At 46.6% G+C, this 25,424-nt stretch overlaps 1 pseudogene; it reads right to left on the reverse strand.

Moving 5' to 3' along the window:
• On the reverse strand, positions 1–25,058 carry LOC140220206 (uncharacterized; annotated as a pseudogene).
• Positions 25,059–25,424: the final 366 nt, after the last annotated feature.

Consider the following 25,424-nt stretch of genomic DNA (forward strand, 5'->3'; position numbering starts at 1 on the left):
CTAGATGGCTCTGCACTGGATGACTTGAGCTAGTATCTTCTTCTTCTGCAAATTCCTCTATGTTGAAAGAGAATAGGTCTAACGTTGATGGATTGACAGCCTGTGGAGAAAACTAATTAGATCAGGAATTTAGTGTTTCAACAGATGCACAAGATCTACATACTTGTGTAGGAATTCCTTGCATTTGAGTGCTGCCTTCAAGGTCTTCTTCATCGGCTGTAATTCTTGGTGATTTCCTAGCTGTTGGAGTTGTTTCTGGTAGAGTTGTTGCTTCTGCTACTGATGGACCTTCCTGCAAATGAATTTGAATTAGGATATGTTTTGGGTAGAAACTTAATTCTTTATGGATAAAATGGATATTACCAAGATGATTTCTTGGATCGACGATTGTTGTCAGCTCAGCACAAGGTTGTCTTCTGGGATTTCCGTGTTCAATGAAGGAGTCGATGCTTATGTCGATGCCGATGCTGAAGCTGATGTTCCCAAAAACAACTAAGCAAATTTGTGGTCAGCATGATGTAAGGGTGGAATCAGTGAATAAGATTGGTAAAATTATACCTCTGAGACCATTCTCTTCAGCTGGAGGTGTGTTTCTTCCGGAGTTGCTGCTGATTCTTCCGGTGCTCTATCGGCTAGCGGTTCTTGGAAGTTAGGAAGTGGGGAATTTGCTCGCTATGGCCGATTAGATTTGGATCATTAACTCTAGAAGAGATGGGTAAACAAGGATAAAATAATTAGCATACCTCTGAAGTCGATGGAGATCCAATTCATGATACAAGGGCTTTCTTTTTCTTCTTGCTTGGCAGCTTGGATGGAGGCTTGCATTTGCTTGTGATAGAAGCTTGGAGCAAGTCAGAAATTTGGGGGGCATCGGATCCCATAATTGGTTCTGAAGTAGGGGGACCATAGGCAATTTGCTTGTCGCTCAAGCTTACGAGAAGAGCAGCAGCTTCATTTTCCTAAAAGGACATGGAATGTTATAGTTGATCAAAAGAAAGGAAGGCAAATGAAGTAATATACTAAGAAATTACCTCTCCATCGGATGGTGCATAATCAGGATAGAGCCTTTTGCAATAATGGACCATTACACGGTTCATGAGATGGCTCTTGCATTCATCCACCATCAATCAAAGGATTCAGATGACACCTGGTACCAACCCAATCCAGCAAGTCAAAAGAGGGAACTGATGAAGTCAAGGTAGTCAAACTTTCATATTCTGAGCTAGTGGTGATCATGTCCCTTTCCTTCACTTTGTCAATGAAAAACAGACTGATTGGAACTTGACCAAATCCCATCTGACGAGAAAACACTGAAGCATGGTAGAATTCATAAGAAGGCTTATGGGATCGGCTATTGGCAAAGCTAGTTGGGAGAATACAAGTTGCTACAACCAATTTGGAAGCCAGTGTGAGTAACTCCGATGGGCCTCCAGGTGAGTATAGGTGCCAGGCCTTTGGGCCTGCCTTCGGTTTGGATGGTTTGCCCTATCATGTGGACCCTTTTTTCCCCTGAGCTTGTGTAGATTGTTGTGTTATATGTTTCTTCTTTATTTAAGCCTATTTTGTCCCTCTATACACCTATGGGTTCCTATATACAACATTTCACCAAAGCTTGTGTAAATAGTTAGAATAAAGCTCCTACCTCTAAGTTGGTGATTGTTATAGAGTTATTTGATACAGGAGTTGACGGTTGGATTTTTGGTAATAAGGACCGTCAACACCTATTCATCTCAAACCATCTTCTTCCTTGGAAACTTTCCTTGAACCCTTTTCAATAAACTTTGGATTACTATTGTTTGGTGATTGATTGCATGTTTATTTCTGTTGGCGCTAGAAATCACTGATCAAATTCCCAGCGTCGGACACACGACCCGGGAGAATCTGCTTAGCTCCTGTTCGGGTGATTGCCCTGGTGCTGTTCGCGCAGCGTGCCAGCCAATCTAACCTGTTGATTGGCAAGGAAATAAACGTGTCAGTTCCCAGGGGTTGCGATCGGCTAAGGTTCCGATCTTGAGAAAGCTTATCAGCGATTCGGCCGATTTGCAATAAAGGAATCAGCTATGATGCAACCGATTACCAGGCAACGTTCGTAAAGAAAACTACTAGAGTAATCTAAACAACGCTACAGTAGCAACACAAGGAACAGATCTGATCGGCTATGCGTGAAATAGATAGATTAAACAGCAAAATACAAGAAAAGCCGAAGATACTGATTCCTAGCTGGATAATTGGTGATAAAACTAGAACAACAGGTAAAACCTAGAATTCTAGTAAGTATCAATAACTGGTGAATAAATCTAAACGAAACGACAGCGATGCGCCCAAAGTTAAAGCTTAGAAATTACTCGATAAACGGAACTTACAAGATTAGCCGGAGGTCAAGTTGATGCAGCCCCGCTAACCCGTACGAACTCGTGAAAAAGAAGAAAAAGTGTTGGCGAAGTCGCCTGCTTGAAAGTAAGTACGAGGAAAAAGGTAGTTTGTTGTATTGAGTTGATTGTTTTTTTACAGATCCATAAGGGTGGCTATTTATAGCCCCGTACAAATGACTTCCTATCCGACTAGAACTCTATCCCTAAGTTTAAACGGAAAACAAATATTTACAAGTACGATTCGTACTATTTTTACGCACTTCATGGGCTGACTCCTTCTTTATCTTTATAATCTTTTTAAGCCTACATCGGCCCAACTATTCCAACCTCCTAATCGGCCGATCACCTCTTTGGCATGAGGGTAACCGATCAGGACCCACACGTCGAGAGCTCAGACTCATCCCGACCCTGGGGACTAAGGTCGGACGAGGCGGAGATCTTCCTTTGGGGGTCGGGCACGTCCGATCCTAAGCCTCAGGGGTCGGGCGAGGCGGAGTTCCTCCCTTGGGGGTCGGGCGCGTCCGACCCCAAGCCTCAGGGATCGGGCGAGGCGGAGGTCCTCCCTTGGGGGTCGGGCGCGTCCGATCCCAAGCCTCAGGGGTTGGGCGAGGCGGAGATCCTTCCTTGGGGGTCGGGCACGTCCGATCCCAAGCCTTAGGGGTCGGGCGAGGCGGAACTCCAAGGATCAATCGACCGATCCTCGACTGTAGCATCAATTGGCCGATCCTTGACTGTAGCACCAATCGGCCAATTTCCAATCATCGCCCTTGTATCTCGCCACATCTTCCAATCTCCTCTTCCCCTAACACCGATTTTACTCGTGTCAAAATCTGGCGTCAACACATGCCCCCCAGTTTTGGAGTAAAACGTAATCTTTACTTCGAAATTCTTTTCAACTTCCCATCCGAAACAGACGCCACGAAAACATCCTTCCGTTTCGCGGTCTCCAACCTGATGATTGCAATTTTTTCAAAACAGGCGCCCACGACAACCACTACTCCCGGAAAACTCGAAACGCCGGCGCGGTAAAAATTCCGCTTTTACCCCTTCTCAGACCTTCTTTAAATATCAGCACATCCTGTACTCCTTACGAGCTCACGTCCTTCTTCTCCAGCGCACAAGCTTTCGTCTTCCTCCAACACTTTCCCTAGCCCTCCAATTCTCCAGCACCTCCTTTCTTTCGCATTCCCTCCTATTTTCCAATGGCGGCACCTTCAGGCACCTCACCGACGCGCAAAACCCCGGAAGTGGCGCCTTCGGTGGAGATTCCAGTAGCGACAGCGGCGGCTCCATTGACGGAAGAAAGAGCTCCATTGGCGAAAGCTGAAGCCTCATCCGAGATCCCATTGGCGGCTTCATCATCTGCAGCTGCATCGGCGACTCCGCCGATTACGAGGAGCTTCATCCCGGAGGTTAATACCGAAACCTTCCCTTATCAGAAGTGCATTTTCCTTAGATCTATTTCTTACCCTCGCACCCCCTTTTCCTTTTTAGGCAGTTAGGCATCACATCACCATTCGCCTTACAGAAAACCTCGGCCTTATCTGCCTTGGGCCCATGGGGAATCCAGATCCAACCGACCTGATCAACTTGGAAACCCATAGGATCCCCTTCAAACAATCAACCATGGACCTAGATCACTGGTCAGGTACCTTTAGGTCTTGGCCGAACGAAACTCCTGGTTGGAGGGAATGGTATCAGCGGATAGCCGCCTCCAAGAAGGTCCACTGGGACGAGCTCAAAATTGGCCAATGCATCGACCTATCCTTGTCCCAAATGGAACAGAATGAGCCGTTAGTCATGGCAGCTTCTTACTTTTGGTCCGATGCTCTCAACGCATTCTTGTTTGGACATGGACCCATGACCCCCACACTGGCCGATGTAGTCTTGCTGACCGGCCTGGACATCTCTTCCCCGGACACCCCTTTCCGCCTTATAGCCGCAACATCACATCAGCTGGACACAAGGGGAATCGGCGGGTGGAAAGGCTTCATTAGATGCAACAAAAGGGCCGGATCTGTCGAGAACAGAGAGTATACGGCCTTCCTGATGATGTGGCTAGAGAAGCACTTCTTCTGTGGGAGAGCAGCTGGTCCATCTACCAATACCCAAGCTCTGGCCGAAGCACTATCAATAGGGACTTCGGTTCCTCTCGGAAAGCACTTACTGGGAGCAGTCTACCACATGCTTCATCAAATCGGTATCAAGCTATCCCAAGGGGAACCGATTGGAAACCCAGGTGGGCCCTGGTGGTTCATTAACTTGTGGCTGAACTTGTATATGAGTGAGATCTCTCAGGAGCGAGTAGAAAATATGACTTTCCCCAGCGTCGAATCGGAAGAGAACCTTACTGCCCGACGCCGGTGTATGTCCTTTGGCGAAGCGGCATCGGCCTTCTCTGGTTGCTCGTATTCTGCGACCAAGGTGGCCGAATACTTCCGGTGCTTCTACAACGGCTTCAATGAAGATGTAACCGTCTGGTTCCCTTATCGGAGAGATGACTCAATCTTCGAACTCCCTCCTTGTTTTGACTCAACCACCGGCCGATTCGACGAAGATCTAACAGATGAGTTAATTAAACCAGGGATCTTACCGGCCAACTTCTTCTCAGGAAAAGATGCCCCTACATATGAATTCTACAATCCTTCTGTTGCAGCACAGCAATTCGGCATGGGTCAACTGCCGATTCAGGCATACTTCATCGGCCGAGCAAGGTTCAGAGATGAGCTCACCAAGGGCCTCGACTACAGTCGGCTGCGAGATCGGATACCAGACTCTAGCACCATAGATCTGACTGACTGGATAGTAGCTCCCTTTGCTGTCCAACAATTCAAGTTATGGTGGGCCGAATGGAAACAGTACCTGTTCTGCGCCTCCGCATCAACGTACTGCAACCTCTTGGATCCAGCCAACATCGATCCGAACGCCGAGGTATTTTCCCCTAACCGATCTTCATTCCTTTGTTAATGCATTTAAATATGTGCACTAACATCTTGCTGTTATTCCAATCTGAAAACCGTGTTCCCCAAACACACAGTCGGAGTGGTCGGCCGATAGAGGATCATCACCCCTACACCATTTTCCCTCTTATCGGCTATGATGCCCCTTCCGTGGATGTGATCGCCGGCCGATCGAAGCAGGCACGGAAGAAGGTTACCAAGAAGACCAGTCGCCGAGTACGAACTCGTATAGAATCGGCCGACCCTCCTATGATCACATCGACAGAAACTTTGGCCGTATTGCCCCTTCCAGCTGCTGGAGAAGTGGATACTCAAGTCATCACGCAAGCTGGAGCGGCCGCTGCATCGTTACTGGTGGAAGCTATGCAGGTAAACTTGTTGTCTCATCCTGCCGATTGCCATCCTCATACTGACTCATCTTATTTTAGACTGCACAAAACCCTCCTGTGGACTTGCAACAATTGGCAGCAACCCAATCGGTCATCCTTCAGGAAGCCGGCCCGAGCACAGCACCAATCACGGTGGAGTCTTCTATTCATGATGAATCAATGGAACCAGCCCCTGAATCGAGGATAACAGCTTCCCGACCGCAACTTGAAGAAATTCGTTTTAAGGAGGTAAGAGACTTCTTCTCCTTACTTGGCCGATTTGCTACCATCATCGACTGACTTGTCCCTCTTCTTGTCTTGTTATTTTCCAGGAACAAGATACTCCCAACAACAGCCTTTTCTCGTTTGCGGTCGCACTCTCCGATGACGAGGAAGTCGCCTCTCGCCAGGTCACCTTGAGCTCTGTTCTTGACGACGTTCGTGCCAAACTCGCAAGCATCCGATCCCTTCTTCAAGAGGACATCGGCCGACTGGTATAAGATGCTTCGCCGATTCGGCAACTTTTTGGTGACGTCAGTGGGCGAGTACCAGAAGAAGCAGAAGAGGCCTTGGCGCCGGTCGCATATATCGAGTCAATGAGGATTCCGGTCTTTAGGGCCCTGCGCCACATGGCCGATCACGCCAAGTTGACCAAGACTCGTGAAGAAGAAGACACATACAAGCGTCAAGCTCAAGAGGTGCATCAACGGATTCACTTTCTGGAGGACTCTTGCACGGGGATCGTCGGCACGATAGACCGCCTCAAACGCCGAAGGGCGGAACTTGCCAAGGAGATGGAGCAGGTGACCAAGGCAATAGACGCCGAAGAGAAGAGGCTCTAGGAACTCCCCTCTGTCATCACCGATCTGAAGCGGGAGAGGCAGCACCTAGCTCACGAAGCCCTCAAACTCCACCGCAATACGTCAGAAGTCTCCGGATCGGCAGAAGATGACCAACGCGTCCTGGACTCTGCCGATCAGATCCGGCGCCGAGCGATCGCGGCTATCGATGCCCTTCTGGGTGGCCTGTAAAAGTACTGGTAGTTCTTGTACAAACATTTAATACCCCCTTTGACCGTCCTTCGTGGCGCCCCCTTTTATTTATTACCTTTTTCACTTCCGATGGGACGCTTCTTACCAAACATCCACGCCTCCCTTTCTTATAAATGCCGGCCTAGGTCCCCGTTCCGAGAGTACCAGTCTAGCTCGGCTTCATCTTCCCAACCTGCTTTCGTCGGTGCGCCTTTCAGTCATGTCTTCTTCATCCTCTTCCTCTTCCTCTGTTAACCAGGTGATGGTTTTGCCTCTATCCTTTTTCTTAGTTTAGATCTTCTGAAAGGAATCCCCTTTTTGATCGTTACTTTCCATAGCCACGGCGCCTTAGCCCTGAACTCGAACGAGCCATCGAACTCATGCACTCCGACGAACCGTTGTCGCAAGAAGACAAGGACTTAATCAGGGCTCATCGTGACGAACTCCAAGAGCATGTCCCTGCTGACATCCGACGGATCTGGGATTTTCTGGACGGCAATGCCCGCCGGCGACCTCAAGCCGACAGAAGTCATCTGCTTCCTCGACAAATCGTCCTTGAAGATGTAGCAGTAGGAACATCACGCACGGCAATGGATCGGAGCCACCCTCTCCCCCATCAAGTCGAAGCGGAGGCTGCGGTGAAAGAGATAGAAGAAGAGTACATCCGTCTTCTGATAGAACTAGGTCGGGCTGAGAGAGAGCGTAAGAAAAAGCATGATTAATTATTTTTTGTTCTAAGGGTGACTTGTACCTTGTCGGACGTGTAACCCACCGTCCGTACCGAATGAAATACATCGGCCGATTTGGACGATTACGTGTTTTCTCTAGACGAATCCTTTTGTATCGACTGTGTGTTGTTTATCGTGGTCGATCCTTTATGCTCCGACCCATATACTAGGGTAGTACCTTTTCAAGTATCTTCCGTTCGGAGCCCTGGTAAACTCTTCTCCTTCGATTGTTTCCAGAATATAAGCGTTTCCTGGAGCACATCTGCCGATTTTATATGGCCCTTCCCATGTAGGGGACCACTTACCGAATTTAGGATCTTTTGACCCAATCGGCAACACTAACTTCCAAACCAGGTCCCCTGGAGAGAATTGTTTGACTTTGACCTTCTTATCATACCACCTGGCCACTTTCTTCTTGTTTTCCTCGATGCTTATCAAAGCTATCAATCGTTGGCCAGCCAAGTCATCAAGTTCCCTTTTCATGAGTGAGGAGTAGTCATCGGCCGTTAACTGGTCCTGGAGCGAAGCGCGTCTCGACCCCGCCCTTATTTCCCAAGGTAGTACTGCATCGTGACCGTACACCAACTGGTAAGGGGACAACTTGGTGGCCCCATGGCAAGCCATCCTGTATGCCCATAGGGCTTCAGTTAGACATAGATGCCACTTTTTCGGCTGCTCCTCTATCTTCCTCTTGATTAACTTTATTATCCCTTTGTTGGAGGACTCGGCCTAGCCGTTAGCTTGGGCATAATATGGAGAGGAATTTAACAATTTGATTCCCATATCGGCCGTGAACTTCTCGAATTCTCCTGACGTAAACATCGTCCATTGATCGGTTGTGATAGTCTGGGGAATGCCGAAGCGGTAGACGATATGGTCTCTTACGAAGTCAACCATGGCAGCCGATGTTACGGCCCTTAACGGAATTGCCTCCACCCATTTTGTGAAATAATCAGTGGCCACCAGAATGAACTTCTGCCCTTTGCTTGATGGAGGATAAATTTGGCCGATGAGGTCTATTCCCCATCCTCTGAACGGCCATGGTTTGATAATGGGATTCATGGCCGACGCGGGCGCATGTTGGACATTCCCGAATTTCTGACAATCCTAGCATCCCTTATAATATTTGAAGCAATCTTCGAGGATTGTCAGCCAGTAATACCCATTATTCCTGATCATCCATTTCATCTTATGAGCCGACTAGTGGGCTCCACACACTCCTTCATGGATTTCTCCCATCAGAGTCTTAGCCTCCTCCGTTCCCAGACAGTTCAGTAGGACGCCGTCAATTGTTCGGTAGAACAAGTTGTCTTCCAGTAGTACGTATTTGGTAGCATGGAAACGCACCCGCCGATCCACTTTCTTAGATGGATCTTTCAGGTAATCGGCAATTTCTTTTCGCCAGTCATCGGCCGCGAGCTCTAGAGCCATAGCGCCTTGAATCGGTCGATACCCAGATGCATGTTGGGCGAGCTTGTTGGCGTCCTCATTGTGATTCCTTGGGATGTGTTCAATAACTGCCAATTTGAACTCTTTCAAAAGCTGCAAGCAATCTTCGTAATAAATCCTCAACACATCGTCCTTGCATTCGGACTTCCCTGTTAATTGATCCACAATAAGCATGGAATCTGCAAAAATTTCGACAGAATCGGCCTTGATTTCTCTTAGCAATTGTAATCCCTTCAGTACAGCTCGGTACTCTGCTTGATTGTTAGTGGCGGTCGCTTCTATCGGCAGAGAAAAATCATAGCTTGCCCCCCGAGGCGATATGAGGACGATGTCGATTCTTGATCCGACCCCACATGACGATCCATCAAAGTATAAAGTCCAAGGTACCGGTTCCACGAAGGTAGCCTCTGGTCCGCAGTGTTGGGCGACGAAATCGGCCATGACCTGACCCTTGACGGCTTTCGCCGATTCATACCGAAGGTCAAACTCTGACAAAGCTAAGATCCATTTGCCGATTCGTCCTTTCAAAATCGGCAGTGACAGCATGTATTTTACCACGTCGTCTTTGCACACGACCACACATTCCGCCGATAGCAAATAGTGCCTGAGTTTGGTACATGAGAAGTAAAGGCATAGGCACAACCGCTCCACTGGAGGATACCTTGTTTCGGCATCCAGAAGTCTTCTACTGACATAATAAATTACTCGTTCCTTTCCCTCGAACTCCTGGACCAGAGCCGACCCAATAGCTTTTTCATTGGCTGATAAATATAGTTTACACGGCTTACCAGTTTGAGGAGGGACCAATACCGGTGGTGAGACAAAGTACTGCTTGATATCTTCCAGTGCCTTGCGTTGCTCTTCCCCCCATATGAACTCCCGGTCGGGTTTCAACTTTTATAGTGGTGTGAAAGCTTGGATTCGCCCAGACAGATTAGATATGAATCTTCTGATGAAATTCACCTTGCCGATTAGAGATTGCAACTCAGTTTTATTCTGCGGGGCCACGACTTTGTTGATGGCCGCTATAGTCTTCTGATTGATTTCTATTCCTCGCTCGTGTACCATGAATTCTAAGAATTGTCCGGCGGATACGCCGAAGGCACACTTATTCGGGTTCATCTTCAGCCCATGTTTCTTAGTGCATTCCAACACTTTTCGCAAATTGGCCAGATGCTCCTCGTGTCCTTTTGACCTGACTACGACGTCGTCGATGTAGATTTCTACCAGTATGCCGATGAGTTTGTGAAATATGTAGTTCATGGCTCTCTGATACGTAGCGCCGGTGTTTTTTAAGCCGAAAGTCATTACCACCCACTCGAATAAACCAAGGTGACCTGGGCATCTGAAGGCCGTTTTGGGTATGTCTTCTTCGGCCATAAGTATCTGATTGTACCCAGCGTTTCCATCCATGAAACTAATAACCTTGTGTCCCGCGGCGGCATCTATCAGTACATCGGCCGTCGGCATAGGGTATCCGTCCATTGGTGTGGCCTGATTAAGATTCCTGAAATCGACGCACACGCGTAGCTTTCCATTCTTCTTATATACTGGTACAATGTTGAAGATCCACTCGGCATAACAGCATTGCCGAATAAATTTTGCTTCGATTAGCCGAGTTATTTTGGCTTTTATGTCTGGTAGGATTTTAGGATTGCACCGCCGTGCAGGCTGTTGATACGGCCGATATCCTGGTTTTATGGGTAGCTGATGTTCAACAATGGATCGGTCTAATCCGGGCATCTCATGATACTCCCAAGCAAAACAATCCTTAAATTCTCTTAACAAACTTGTCAGTTTACATTTGTATTCCGGATCTAAATTTGCACTAATATATGTCGGCCTTGGATTGGTACCATCGCCTAAGTCTATCATCTCTAATGAGTCGGCCGACGTGAACTCGTGTCCCAGCTTCCCATCTTCTCGGGCGAACTGATCCATTTAATCTGAGTCTTCGGAGCGGACTGCTCGGATCGGCTGTAGGCCAAAATCGGGCACCTTGAAGAAGTCAGTATCCCATACTCTTCCGGATATGCACCTGACGGTTTCGCAGCTCCACTGCTGCGTGTCGGCTGCTGCGATGCTGTATGCGGAATCGGCGGTGACCACTTCGATGTTGTCGCCGACCCATTGTACGAGGTATTGATGCATTGTCGATGGGATGCAGCAATTTGCATGTATCCAGTCTCAGCCGAGTAGCATGTTGTAGGACCCCTTGCCATTAATAATAAAGAAAGTAGTAGGAAGGGTCTTACTGCCGATGGTGAGCTTGACGCAGAGGGCGCCGCGAGCGGGGGATACGTTGCCCTCGAAGTCCTTGAGCATCATATCAGTCTTGGTCAGGTCATCATCGCCCTTCCCAAGCTTCCGGAGCACGGCGTATGGCATGATGTTGACTGCAGCTCCTCCGTCTACCAGTAATCTGGTGAGGGGTCAGCCGTTGACATGCCCTTTAAGAAACAACGCTTTCAGGTGTTGCCGTTTGTCGTCTTCGGGCTTCTCGAATGTGGCTGTCATTGGCTCCAAAGCCAATTGCGCCATCTGTTCTTCTATTGCCGATATGTCCTGTTTGTCGGCAGGAGTCATAAATTCCATCGGCAGTATGAAAACCATGCCGATGTCGGCTGCCGATTCGTCGCCTCCTCTGTCGTTTCTTTTGGGGCACCATACCTGAGACCTGCCTTCCCTCTTGTCCGTCGTGTACTGTTGTTCTTCCTCCTGCTGTTCCCACTGGCGGAGACGCTGGACTCTTCGTTTTTGAGACTTGGTCAATCCATCGGGACACCACCTGGGGTTCACTGGTTTGGTTCATGGCCTGGCGCGTTCCCATTCCGGTTCGCGTCCTAAAGGGTTCTCATCTGATACTCGAGCATCGGCCGTCTCTTCAAGCCAACTGTGGACGCTGGCCCTGTTTTCTGGCCGGTCATGTCGATCAAATCTGCCCCCTGGCCCATCATGGCGCCTGCCTTCCGACCGGTCATATCGGTCACTTCTGCCCCCCAGCCGATCACGTACGGGAGGGCGCCGGTCGTCTTGGTCGCGCCAGTTCCTGCTGATCGGCTCTGGCCTCCCATCTTTGGAGCGAGACCTTTTGAATGGCCGATTGTTACGATACGGGCCGTTGCACTCCGGGCAATTATCGGCCGAAGGCAATCTGAGGTTGCTTTCCCAACAGTGGATGAAAAACGGGCACCTCCAGTGATCTTCATGTCGCCGCATCGCTTCTTCCCGAGATCTTGAGCGTTCATGTTGCCGCTGATATTTGTGGAGCAGGAATTGGGAAGTAATGCGTGGTTCACCTGATCCGCCGTCATCGTCCTCTATCCGCCGCTTCCCCTTGACGTCTTCAAGCGCCGCTTGATTTCTGGGGTCTACGGCGCCACTCTTTTTAGCCGATTCGGATGTCAGCACCTTAGTTTGGAGCGAGTTCTTTCCCGTGTCAACCATGTTGGTGGGGAAGGGGTGCTGATCGATCTTCATCGGCTTGGCTGGTTTTGTTGGTACTTCAAATTTAAGTCTGCCCTGCTCAATAGCCGCCTGTATCTGCTGCCGGAAGATTTTGCACTCATTAGTGTCATGGGACGTAGCGTTGTGCCACTTGCAATATTTCATCTTCTTTAGCTGTTCGGCAGAAGGAATAGTATGGTATGGCGAGAGCTTGATCTGTCCTTCCTAGAGGAGGAGGTCGAAGATTTTATCGGCCTTTGAAGTGTCAAAGCCAAACGTTTCTGGCTCCTTTTTACCGAACGGACATGATATCGGCTTCTTCCCTTTAACCAGTTCTGCAAGACCGACTTCTGCATCTTCTTCGGCCTCAACCTCTTCTAAGTATGCCACCTTTTTCTGGAAGTTTCTCCGTGGATCGAAAGAACGTACCTCTTGACCAGACAATCGGTGGACGATTTGGCTCAAGCTCTCAAACTCCTGTGAGGCGTACTTTTCTTTGATGTGAGGCAGGAGACCTTGAAAGGCTATGTCAGCCAGCTGTGCATCAGTCAGGGCTAGAGAATAGCATTTGTTCCTGATTTCCCGAAACCTCTGCACATATGAGGATATCGGCTCGTCGCTTCTCTGCCTGAGGCTGGTCAAATCGGACAGCTTCATCTCATGTACCCCGGCGTAGAAGTATTTATGAAACTGCCTCTCCAGATCAGCCCATGTAATTATCGAGTTGGGCGGTAAGGTTGTGAACCACTGGAAGGCCGACCCAGACAAGGATGACGAGAAAAGCCGCACCCGTAGAGCATCTTGCGCTGCTGCTTCCCCGCATTGGATGATGAATCTGTTCACGTGTTCTACGGTTGAGGTGTCGTCCATCCCTGAAAACTTGGTGAAGTCAGGAACTTTATACCGATGAGGAAACGACAGTAAGTCGTATGTAGACGGGTACGGTGTCCTGTAGGTGTAGGTGTGCGCCTTCGGCTTCAAGCCGAATTGTTCTTGAATCACCTCTGCTATACGTGCCGACCAATCCGGCTGTTGCTGGTAAACCGTCGGCTGAGGGACTGGTACGTGCTGGTATATCGGCGGCGGGATGACTTGATGCTGAGTGAAAGTATGTGGCATTTGATGTGTTATAGCCGGCTGCGTATTCGGGGTCGGCTGCTTGAATGAGCCACTCGTTTCATCATATAGTATGGGCTCGGCTGCTTTGCCCATCTCTGGTGCGACAGGCTGGTACGGCGGCATAGTTGGTCGAGTGGCTGTCTGGAAAGACGTCTGGAATTGGGGGCTTCCCTGATTGGCCGATTGATCCAGAACGGCCGTCGCTGATGGTGCCCCCCAAGGCGCTGGATTCACCGGAGGAAACTGCGCAGAGGACAACTGAACGGGATGTGGCTGGAGGTGTTGCGTGCCAGTAAATCCCATAGGAATCGATGATGAGGAAGCGCCTGAACCCCCAACTGGAAATTGGATCGGCTGAGAAGCCGAATTCGGATAACTCTTGTTTGGTGAAATCGGCGGAGCATATGCCGGTCCCTTGTACCCTTGAGATACTCCGCTAGCCAAGGAGCTGATGACGGCATTGTACACCGTATTCGTGAGCATCGGGGATTGATCGATGAAGGCTTGATAAACGGACTGCTGAACCATCTCGGACATCTTGTCCGAGTCCTCGGTGATTGTGATTTGACGGGGAGTTGGAAATGGAGTCTTTTTGATAGTCTCCCCGCTCCTGGTGCGACTGAAGGACTGCAGGCATGCCTTCCGGTAGTATGCTATCTGCCTCTCTAGTTCTTCCTTCTGGTCGTCCCTGAGATCTGCTTCTGTCACTTCGATGACGTTATCTTCGGAGACTTCAGCAGCTTTCGACATGGTGGCGGTTGTATTGGTCCTACCGAGCGTGCCAAAAGTGTGTTGGCGCTAGAAATCACTGATCAAATTCCCAGCGTCGGACACACGACCCGGGAGAATCTGCTTAGCTCCTGTTCGGGTGATTGCCCTGGTGCGGTTCGCGCGGCGTGCCAGCCAATCTGACCTGTTGATTGGCAAGGAAATAAACGTGTCAGTTCCCAGGGGTTGCGATCGGCTAAGGTTCCGATCTTGAGAAATCTTATCAGCGATTCGGCCGATTTGCAATAAAGGAATCGGCTATGATGCAACCGATTACCAGGCAACGTTCATAAAGAAAACTACTAGAGTAATCTAAACAACGCTACAGTAGCAACACTAGGAACAGATCTGATCGGCTATGCGTGAAATAGATAGATTAAACAGCAAAATACAAGAAAAGCCGAAGATACTGATTCCTAGCTGGATAATTGGTGATAAAACTAGAACAACAGGTAAAACCTAGAATTCTAGTAAGTATCGATAACTGGTGAATAAATCTAAACGAAACGACAGCGATGCGCCCGAAGTTAAAGCTTAGAAATTACTTGATAAACGGAACTTACAAGATCAGCCGGAGGTCAAGTTGATGCAGCCCCGCTAACCCGTACGAACTCGTGAAAAAGAACAAAAAGTGTTGGCGAAGTCGCCTGCTTGAAAGTAAGTACGAGGAAAAAGGTAGTTTGTTGTATTGAGTTGATTGTTTTTTACAGATCCATAAGGGTGGCTATTTATAGCCCCGTACAAATGACTTCCTATCCGACTAGAACTCTATCCCTAACTTTAAACGGAAAACAAATATTTACAAGTACGATTCGTACTATTTTTACGCACTTCATGGGCTGACTCCTTCTTTATCTTTATAATCTTTTTAAGCCCACATCGGCCCAACTATTCCAACCTCCTAATCGGCCGATCACCTCTTTGGCATGAGGGTAACCGATCAAGACCCACATGTCGAGGGCTCAGACTCATCCCGACCCTGGGGACTAAGGTCGGACGAGGCGGAGATCTTCCTTTGGGGTTCGGGCGCGTCCGATCCCAAGCCTCAGGGGTCGGGCGAGGCGGAGGTCCTCCCTTGGGGGTCGGGCACGTCCGACCCCAAGCCTCAGGGGTCGGGCGAGGTGGAGGTCCTCCCTTGGGGGTCGGGCGCGTCTGATCCCAAGCCTCAGGGGTCGGGCGAGGTGGAGATCCTCCCTTGGGGGTCGGGCGCGTCCGATCCCAAGCCTCAGGGGTCGGGCGAGGCGGAACTCCAAGGATCAATCGACCAATCCTCGACTGTAGCATCAATTGGCCGATCCTTGACTGTAGCACCAATCGGCCGATTTTCAATCATCACCCTTGTATCTCGCCGCATCTTCCAATCTCCTCTTCCCCTACTGCCGATTTTACTCGTGTCAAAATCTGGCGACAACAATTTCTTTTCTTAAATAGTAACTTAAGCTCTCTCCGAGAAGGTCATGTTCCACCTCGGAGTTAGTTTTCCGTTGTAAGGATTCAAAATCTTCGCTCGACAAGCAAGGCAAGTCTTAAGACCAACCCCTTGATCATGCTTTTATCCTATATTTGTAATGCCAAAATTAACCAAGGTAATAATATTGTATTACATAGTTTCATACCCCCTTAAAATATAAGGTTAGGCATATCCCAAGGAGCAAGCCTCTTTCCCCTCCTTCTTGCTATAAACCTTAAGAAAATCCTTGTGCCCAAGGCTTATTAGACCTCATATTTTTTATTTCCAATTTTTTCTTTCAGAGAATACACAAATGGTGTGAGTTTAGGTAAAGGAGACAACTATATGCGAGGTAAGTTGGGTAGCCTCGCAGGGGGCTCCTATCCAACGTTATCTCGGTCATATAAGGACCGGTTCATTGAGCAAGTCTTTCCACCGTATATGTACAACCATACAACCTAACGGTATAGCCGTCGGGAGTGCCTATTTATATGAGGACTTGGTTCACACCCCACTACTATGTCTATTAAACCATCCCAAGAGGCCACAGTGGGTAACGGATAGGCTGGAGCAGGACCTTGGCATAGTCCCAGGTCCGGCCAGCACGGATCATTGGTTGAGGATCAGAGGAGCTGTTTAATATCATGTTATGATGCATCTTTTCCCGGGTTTGTCCCTAAGTGGACGTTGAATGGCCGATGCTTGGGCCCCAGTGTTGTCTATGGATGGAGCTAGAGGATGTCATCCAGAGATGGACGCTGGTGGGTATGGCTCTTGTAGGGTGGTACCACCAAAGGCCTTGGTATGGGCTACCTGATCGTATGGGTAAATTGCACGAGCTCTGCAGAGTTAAACAAATCTATTTGAATAGCCGAGGCTCTCGGTCATGAACTCACATGGTTAAATCTTTCTTTGATTAGTCATGCCCTTCCGGTAAAAGTAGATAATATGGGGCGGATGTCCGTAATTCTAAAATAAGCAGGATCCTAACCATCGCTGCCTCAAAGATATGGGAACTGGCAGGGGAGGCTTGTTTCCCCCTCCAGGGCCAAAACAACATTATTATGTGAATAACTTCGTTTTAAAAGCTCAAACAGTGTTACACTTCACCTATAGATAAATTTTTGCATAGAAACCCTAGTCTTTCCTTGATTTACCTTACATGTCAATAACTTTTTTATGTTAAAAAGTACTCAATCTTGCTTGTTTGCTAGGTTTTATAGGGAGTCAGCTTTTATCTTTCCGCTACGTATTGATTGCTGCTTGATATACCCTAAAGGTGATGACGACACCGTCATAATCCCTCTATTTTGTCTTCTTCTTACTTTGACAAATCATTTCGATTAACGCTGGTGTCAGATACTGATCCATGGCATGGCACTGTATTTGTTAAGTGTGGACACCCGAGAGGCTGTCCCTGCCGTTGTGCCATGGCACGGAGTGGACCGAGATCCAGGAAAGTGTAGGGGCGCCGCCGGAGAAATTTGAGTTCCCTCTCTGTTGGTTGGACGAGGTCAGGATTATACGAAGGCTTTGACGTGGGTCTGTGGCCCGGAGGTGAGGTGAATGTGGGCCGAAACTAACTTATATACAGGCCCACCAAGGAATGCAATTTTCGTTGCAAGTCAGATGTTGCTCCATGGGTGTTTGTCTTGTGCGGAAAACTATCAAGCCACCTCTAATTTACTTTGGTAAAAAAAGTTGAACGAATGTGGGCCGAAACTAACTTATATACATGTGGAAAACTATCAAGCTACCTCCAATTTACTTTGGTAAAAAAGTTGAACTCAGAACTCACTAAACGTCTTCCATTCTGCGTTCACTTGTAGCTTTTGCAAAAAATATTGAAGGTCTGTCAACTTTTTTCCCATCCAAGAAGATTCGTTAAAACCAGCTGCGTAATGTTCCAACATGGATTAAGCAGCAGGGCAGCACCCCCCAACATCACCATTTCGCACACAATCAAATACATGGAGGCTTCTATTTGGTTTTCTTCCACCAACCATCTTCCATTGTATCATACCATTCATGTAGGCAGTGCTACAACAATGAATTTATGACGAGAGAAGCATTTTTAAGCCATATTAGCAGACAACATCTTTTTTATTTCTTTAAATTTTGATTTGTACATCTAATATTTGAAAGAAGAAAGAAGAAATCAGATACTTAGAGGAGCACTGTACCAAGCTAAGTAAGTAGCTCAACATTGGAGAAAAGTGTGAATTACTACTGATACAGGATTTAGCTTCTATGGACAAAACTTCAAGGTGAACTAAATTCATCATTTTCTGCACGACGTAGAGGGCTAGTGCTTCAGGATCGAGAACTGCTATTTCTTCAGCAGCACTGTTATTAATCCATACTGAGCCCTGCCCAGTGCGCGCGCCCTGTTCTAAGCTCTATTTTGTGAATCAGAGGATTCCCACCTGCCGACGGTGGAGTTAACTGAGTGCCAATGATACGAAGCCTGACAAGGCTATGCGTGTGGCTAGAGGTTAGGCTCGACTACTTTGTCCAGTTTAGTCATCACCAGTTGAGGCTTTGCACCGTGTATCAAGTGGTACCTTCAGTGGATGTGCCAATGCCACATATCATCCTGGTGGCAGTCCTGCTTATTGCAGTCATGGCGATCGTGAAGGTTGAGCTTCGGTTCCCTCTGCCTCTCTTTCCTACTCGCAGACTAAGGTTTTGCAAAATACTAGCACTTCATATTACCAAAGCTTCCCCAGGTTTATATATCATCGAGACAGTGTGCGAGTACAACATACCATGAAACTTAATATGAATGATTCACCCGAAAATAATCTTAGGCTTAATTAATGACGTGGTGGTGGCCCAAGTAGTCCTAAGGTAATGAAGACATGGGAGGCTCTGATAGGCCGGCCTGGAGGGCTGCCTTTTTCAACTACATTATTAACTGAGGGAAACCTTTTTAACCTATATTATTAGCAGATAAGGTCGATATTGTTTGAAAAAAAATCAGAGAAGAAATCTGATACGGAGAGAAGTACTGTACTAAGGAAAGGAAGTGGTTCAACATTTGGGCAAACTTTTAATTATCTCCTACTTATGGGGAGAGAGAAAATAGCATTGTAAGTTGCAAATCTTGAAGTTGATCAAATCTATCCTATTGTTAGATACAAGACGTGGGAGGCTAGAAGCGGATTGCGTAGTGCTATTTTTCGTCCATACTGTGCACTGCAAGCACCTTGTATATATAAGAATCAGGCGAGTTAACAAACAAGCCTCCTGTCAATACCGTGCGTGATGCGTGACATGGTTGTGGTTTGTGACTGGCTAGAGCATGAACTCTACTTTGCTGGTCAGGCAGGCTACTTTCATGATAACGGCTATATATGCACATCTTGTAGTGTGGGTGCTAGATAGAGTAAATTGACCTTTTTCGCTATAAAATGAAGTAATGTGGTAATAACAGTGCTTCTGTGGTGCACGGCGGTTTTGATGCCTCAGCATCACACTCCCTGGAAAAAGAGACAGGGTCTTTGTGCATCTCTGCAATCCTTTACGTGATCCAGTATCAGCAGCACGATTGCTGCAGCCACTAGATAGATGTACAGCGGGGCTTGACTATTAAGCACAGGCCGCGCCGTCACTGATCATGGCCATTGAAAAGCATGCTTGAAATTGGAGTTTTAAAATAGTATAACTTGGCACATCCATAGTTAATGTGATCCTATAATTTGCTGCAGAAGTCAATTGTGAAGACTTCCATGATTCTCTCAATCATGTAAAAAAATGGCCATCATGCACCTCGGAATGAGGCTGGTACGTTGCACAGTTCAAAGGACACATGCTGGTGATGTAGGTGAACGACTCATATGAACAAGTGAGTGATCTTATGCCAGTCACCGGGTGTTGCAATTAGAGGCATTTTCCAGTTAATTATAATTCGCAATATTAAATAAGTCATGACATATATGACAGCAAAGACATGAGCATGATCCTTTGTGTGTATAGCGATAAACATAAAGCATGCGATGGATGCTACATAAAACAAATAATGAACCAGAAAGTACCTTGTGGTGGGGCCAGTTCTGGAGGAACCCAATGCGCCGTTACCCGACATTGTTTGTTGAGCCTGTTCCATGTAGTCGCCCTTCTACTCCTCGGGTGCAGAGTTTCAGGCAAAGGGCGTAGCTTCAGAAGCCTACTCTTCCGGCATGTTCCCTATGCCACAGGTCGCCGGAACAGAGAAGCAAAATGCAGCACACGAGTGGTTTTAGGTAGCTCTGTTAGTATTTGTAGCGTGCGGAAGATAGAGAAGGAGCGCCTCTACTTTTAGGCAGCATAGACTTTTGAGCGTCCAGGTTAATTGCCATTACTCGGTTGCCATCAAATGGTAAGTTACGGTAACCCCAGCCATCAACGGGCAACCGTTACTAGTCATTTGTTGTTAGCCTTTTAATCCATGTTAGTTCCTAGTCAGTCAACACTGTGTTAGTTACTAGTCATCAACTCATGATTAAAAACTGCAAAACTAGACCAAGCCCAACCCACACATCACGTCCGGCTAGTCTCGGCTCGGAGAGGCGAGGCGAGGTGAGCGAGTGCGCGCGTGTGGCGTCCTACTATCCCTTCCTCAACTTCTCAACAGGTGCAGCATGGCTCTACCTTGTAAGTTGGTTACGTACCCTCTCAACTTTCAAGGTGGTTTTATTACAAATGTAACTACAACCATGTGAATGGACCTTGGGATTTAATTGAATTAGTAGGCCACCGGCCCATTTAATCTAACAATCCCCATCAAATTCCAAGGCACATCAGTTCCACCAAGTGCATAAGCTACATTTGTCCACAACTGAACAATGGACTATGCCTTGAATTGCCAGTTTTGTGTGAACAAGTTTCATTTAGGTCCTTATCGATACTAGGCAGCAAAATGCATCCCCCTCTGGTTCAAGCATATAAGTCATACTTTTGGGCCTTTCATGAGTCTCTAGAGATTACCCAATCTCAGAGACTGTGACTAGCAATCAAACTCATATATGTGTGTTCCTCAAAAGATATTTCTATAGGTTAACATCTTTGCTTAAGATAAGCCACTCGGATCACATTAAGGTGTTTACCAACCTGCCATGCAGATTTAGGAGAGATTGCATCTCCAATGGAGTGGGTTCGTATAATAGTACTCTCCTTCTCAGTTTTTCAATAGCTTGTTTCACCATTCTAGTTCACGGGATCTCCGATAAAATGGAACAGGTTACCACTATTACATAACTCTCATGTGGGTCTCATTCCCATCTCCCCCGATGCCTCGTCTATCACATTTCGTGAAAGACCTTTCTTGAATTCATCTGCCAGATTCTTAGCCGTTTGGACAGAGTCCAGTGCTATCACTTCGGAGTTTCTCATCTTTTTAACAGAATTTAGCTGCCTCTTCACATGCCTTGATGACTTCATGTTATCCTTAGAACTGTTCACCTTGGCAATCACTGTTTGATTATCACAGTTCATTAGGATAGCCGGTATTGGTTTCTCAACCACCGGCAAATCCATCAAGAGATCACAAAGCCATTCAGCCATCAAGAGGTATCCAGTGCTGTGAGTTCTGTTTCCATTGTTGACCTCGTTAAGATGGTCTTCTTACAAGACTTCCAAGAAACAGTGCCACCTCTAAGTGTGAACACATATCCACTTGTGGCTTCTATCTCATCAGTATCTGATATTTAGTTTGAGTCACTATAGCCTTCCAGTACCTTAGGATACTCAGCATAGTGAATTCCATAACTCACGGTGCCTACTCTTTCAAGAACATGCCAATGATCATCTCAGGGATTTGAAACAAATCTGCTGAGTTTGCTCATAGCAAATTAGATGTCAGGCCTCGTAGCACTAGTAAATACATTAGGAAGCTAATGACTTGAGAATATCTCAATTGATCCCTTGCGATCCTTCGGTTTTTCCGCAATATCACACTAGAATGGTAAGAAGTGAGAGCAGGCTTGTAGTCACTATAACCAAAGCGACTTAATATCTTTTCCACATAATAGGATTGCTGTAAAGTAACCCCACCATTGCCTTCTCTCAGTAGCTTAATGTTCAGAATCACATCAGCCACTTCCATGTCTTTCGTCTCAAAATTTTGAGACAAAAAGCTCTTGACCACCTCAATCACATTGAGGTTAGTTCCAAAGATCAATGTGTCATCGACATACAAACACAAGATCACTCCTTCTCCCCTACCAAAGCGGTAGTACACACATTTGTCGGCTTCATTCACAACAAATCCTGGAGACGTGAGAGTTCTATCAAACTCCTCATGCTATTGCATAGGCGCTTGTTTCAGGCCATACAAAGATTTTAACAATTTGCACACCTTTCCTTCCTGACCTTTTACTACATATCCATCAGGCTGATCCATATGGATTTCCTCATCCAACTCTCCATTAAGGAAAGCCATCTTAATGTCCATCTAATGGATGAGAAGACTGTGTGAGGCAGCCAAGGATAATAGTACTCGAATCATGGTCAATCTGGCAACTGGTGAGTAAGTATCAAAGTAATCTTCATCTTCTTTCTGGGTGTAACCCTTGGCCATAAGCCTTGCCTTGTATTTTTTAATAATACCATCAGGCCTAAGCTTATTCTTGAACGCCCACTTGCATCCTACAGGTTTGCACCCGTATGGATGACCAACAACCTCCCAAGTCCCATTAGACATTATGGAATCCATCTCACTTCTGATTGCTTGCTTCCAATAGTCAGCATCAGAAGATCCATAAGCCTCATGAATGGTTCTTGGAGTGTCATCTGCAAGGTACATAATGAAGTCATCACCAATAGACTTTGTAGTCCTTCGTCTCTTACTCTTTCGACTGCCTTCATTGTCATCCTTGTCATGATTTTCCTCATGTGGTTGTTCAAAGTGTACTATTGCAACATTATGTTTAGGAGAATTAATAAATTCATGACTAGAATTTCTAGATGTTTCTTTCATAGGAAAAATGCTCTCAAAGAATGTGACATCTCTAGACTCCAATATTGTACCAATATGCATGTCTGGTACTCCAGATTTTATTATCAAGAATCTATATCCGACACTGTGAAAAGCATAGCCTAGAAAGACATAATCATCTGTTTTCGGTCTGAGCTTGCATTTCCTCGAATGGTGTCTTCTCATTGTTTTTCATAGAAACTCTGTCAAGAGTATGACAAGAAGTCAACATGGCTTCACCCCACCATTCCCAAGAAAGTCCAGCTATTTCTAACATGGCATTAACCATCTCAGTTAGAGTGCGGCTCTTCCTTTCAGCCACTCCATTTGATTCAGATGAATAAGGTGGTGTTCTCTCATGAATGATGCCATGTTCCTAACAAAACAAATTGAACTCATTTGAAAAGTACTATCCACCTCGATCCGATCTAACACGTTTAATCTTCCTCTAAAGTTGATTTTAAGCTTCTTCTTTACAGATCTTTAAAAAGTGGAATGCCTCATCTTTTGTTTTAAGCAAATACACATAGTAGTATCTAGTAGAATCATCTATCAATGTCAATACGAATCTTTTCCCACCATTAGTCAACACACCGTTCATTTCGCTCAAGTCTGAATGAACTAATTCTAACGGTGCCAAGTTCCTCAGCTCGGCAGCCCTGTGAGGCTTGCAGGGTTATTTAGATTGCACACACTTGGCACATAGAATTCTTGACCAAAGTGAAATTTAGAATTAAACTCAATTTAGCTAGCCGCATCATATAACCAAAATCAACACGACAAAGTCGTGAATGCCAAATATTTGACTCATCATCATTACACACATGATTCACAACTTTATTGCAATGGTCCGATAATTACAAGCGAAACAAACCATCATAGTCATTTCCTTTACCAACAAAGGAACCAAACTTAGACACAACACATTTGTTCGACTCAAATACCAACTTAAAACCATCCTTACACAGAAGGGATTCGCTAACAAGATTTTTATTTACTGAGGGGACATGCTGCACATTCTTTAGCCTCACAATTTTTCCCAAAGTAAACTTCACATCAATCGTACCAACACCATGAACAGCAGCACCTGAACCATTCCCCATCATCACAGATCCAGTCCCTATGACCTGGTAAGAGGAAAACAAAGAAATATCAGCACACACATGTATATTAGCTCCGGTGTCAATCCACCAATTTGGTAAATGACAAACTGAAAGAACAGTAGCATTATTACCAAACCCTGATGTTCCCTTCTCAGCATCACCAATAACAACATTAGAAGACTTCTTCCGCCCGTGCTGCTGCTTGTCCTTGCAGTCCTTGGCCCAATGGTCAGAACCACCGCACACAAAGCACTTTCCCTTGTTGTTCTTCTTCTTAATGTTGGTAGTCTGAGTAGTCTTGTGTTGAAACTTAGCCTTTCCTTTCTCCTTATTCTTGTGGGACTGGAAGTTCCTTTTCTGCACCACATGGGTGCTAGAACATCCCTCATTGCCACATGCACGTGAATCCTTTGCTCTTGCCTTTTCCTCAACATCAAGATGCTGATCAGAGCGGCTACAGTGAACTCCTGTCTCTTGTGTTTCAGAGTAGTAGCAAAGTTCATCCATGAAGGAGGCAATTTAACAATGATGCTGCTGGCCACAAATTTATCCTACAGCTCACACTTGAGATTGACAAGGTCCTTTGCAAGAGCATGTAACTCATGAGCCTATTCAACTACAGAACGGTCATCGACCATCTTGTAGTCATAGAACTGTTCCATGATGTACAACTTGCTCCTTGCATTGGATACCCCAAAATTTTCCTGGAGTGCATCCCACAATGCTTTGCCAGAGCAAAGTTGCATGTATGAATCGACCAAGTTCTCAGCAAGAACACTGATCATAGCCCCTTTGAATAAATTGTCAGCGGAGATGTGCACACTAACCTCAACGGAGGTGTGCGGTTCCACAGAATTCTCCTTAGTAATGAACCACACATTCATAGCCGTGAGCCACAACTCAAGTCTGCCAACCCATCTCTTGTAATTCGTTCCATAAAAAACATTCGGTTTCAATTGTGCAGCAAAGCCAACAACCCAAAAAGCCCTATCTAGTTTTTGGATTGTTGGAATTAGAGGCATTTTTTGGTTAATTTTAATTCGCAATATTAAATAAGTCATGACATATATGAGAGCAAAGAAGATCCACTATGAGGCTACCAACAATGGCGTTGAGTACGAAGCTCTCATCCATGGCCTCCACATTGCCGTTTCCCTTGGGGTCAAGCGCATCCGGGTGTACGGCGACTCCAAGGTCATCATTAAGCAAGTCAACAAGAACTGGGAATGCACCAAGGAGACCATGGATGCTTACTGTGCGGAAATCCGCAAACTTGAGGCCCACTTCAATGGTCTCAAGTTCCACCATGTCACTAGGGAACACAATGTCGCCGCCGACGTCCTATCCAAGCTCAGCTTCAAGCGTGTGCAGGTCCTGGTCAGCATCTTCATTCAAGATCTTCGGAAACCTTACATCAAGATTTTGGACCCGGACCAGGTCAATGACAGTACTAAGGCTCCGGCCAACCCAGCTCCCACTGACGTCATGACGATTGAGATAGAAGAAGACTAACATGCTCCGTTCATAGCCTTGATCACTAACCAGATGGCGCTAGAGGACAAGGTAGAGCATGAAAAACTAATCGGTGCAGTGCGAACTACGTTGTCATCGGAAAGGAACTCTACAAAAAGGCCGCATCCACAGGCATGTTGATGAAGTGCATTCTACGTAGCG

This window comes from Setaria viridis, chromosome 8, assembly GCF_005286985.2.
Source record: "Setaria viridis chromosome 8, Setaria_viridis_v4.0, whole genome shotgun sequence".
NCBI lineage: Eukaryota > Viridiplantae > Streptophyta > Magnoliopsida > Poales > Poaceae > Setaria > Setaria viridis.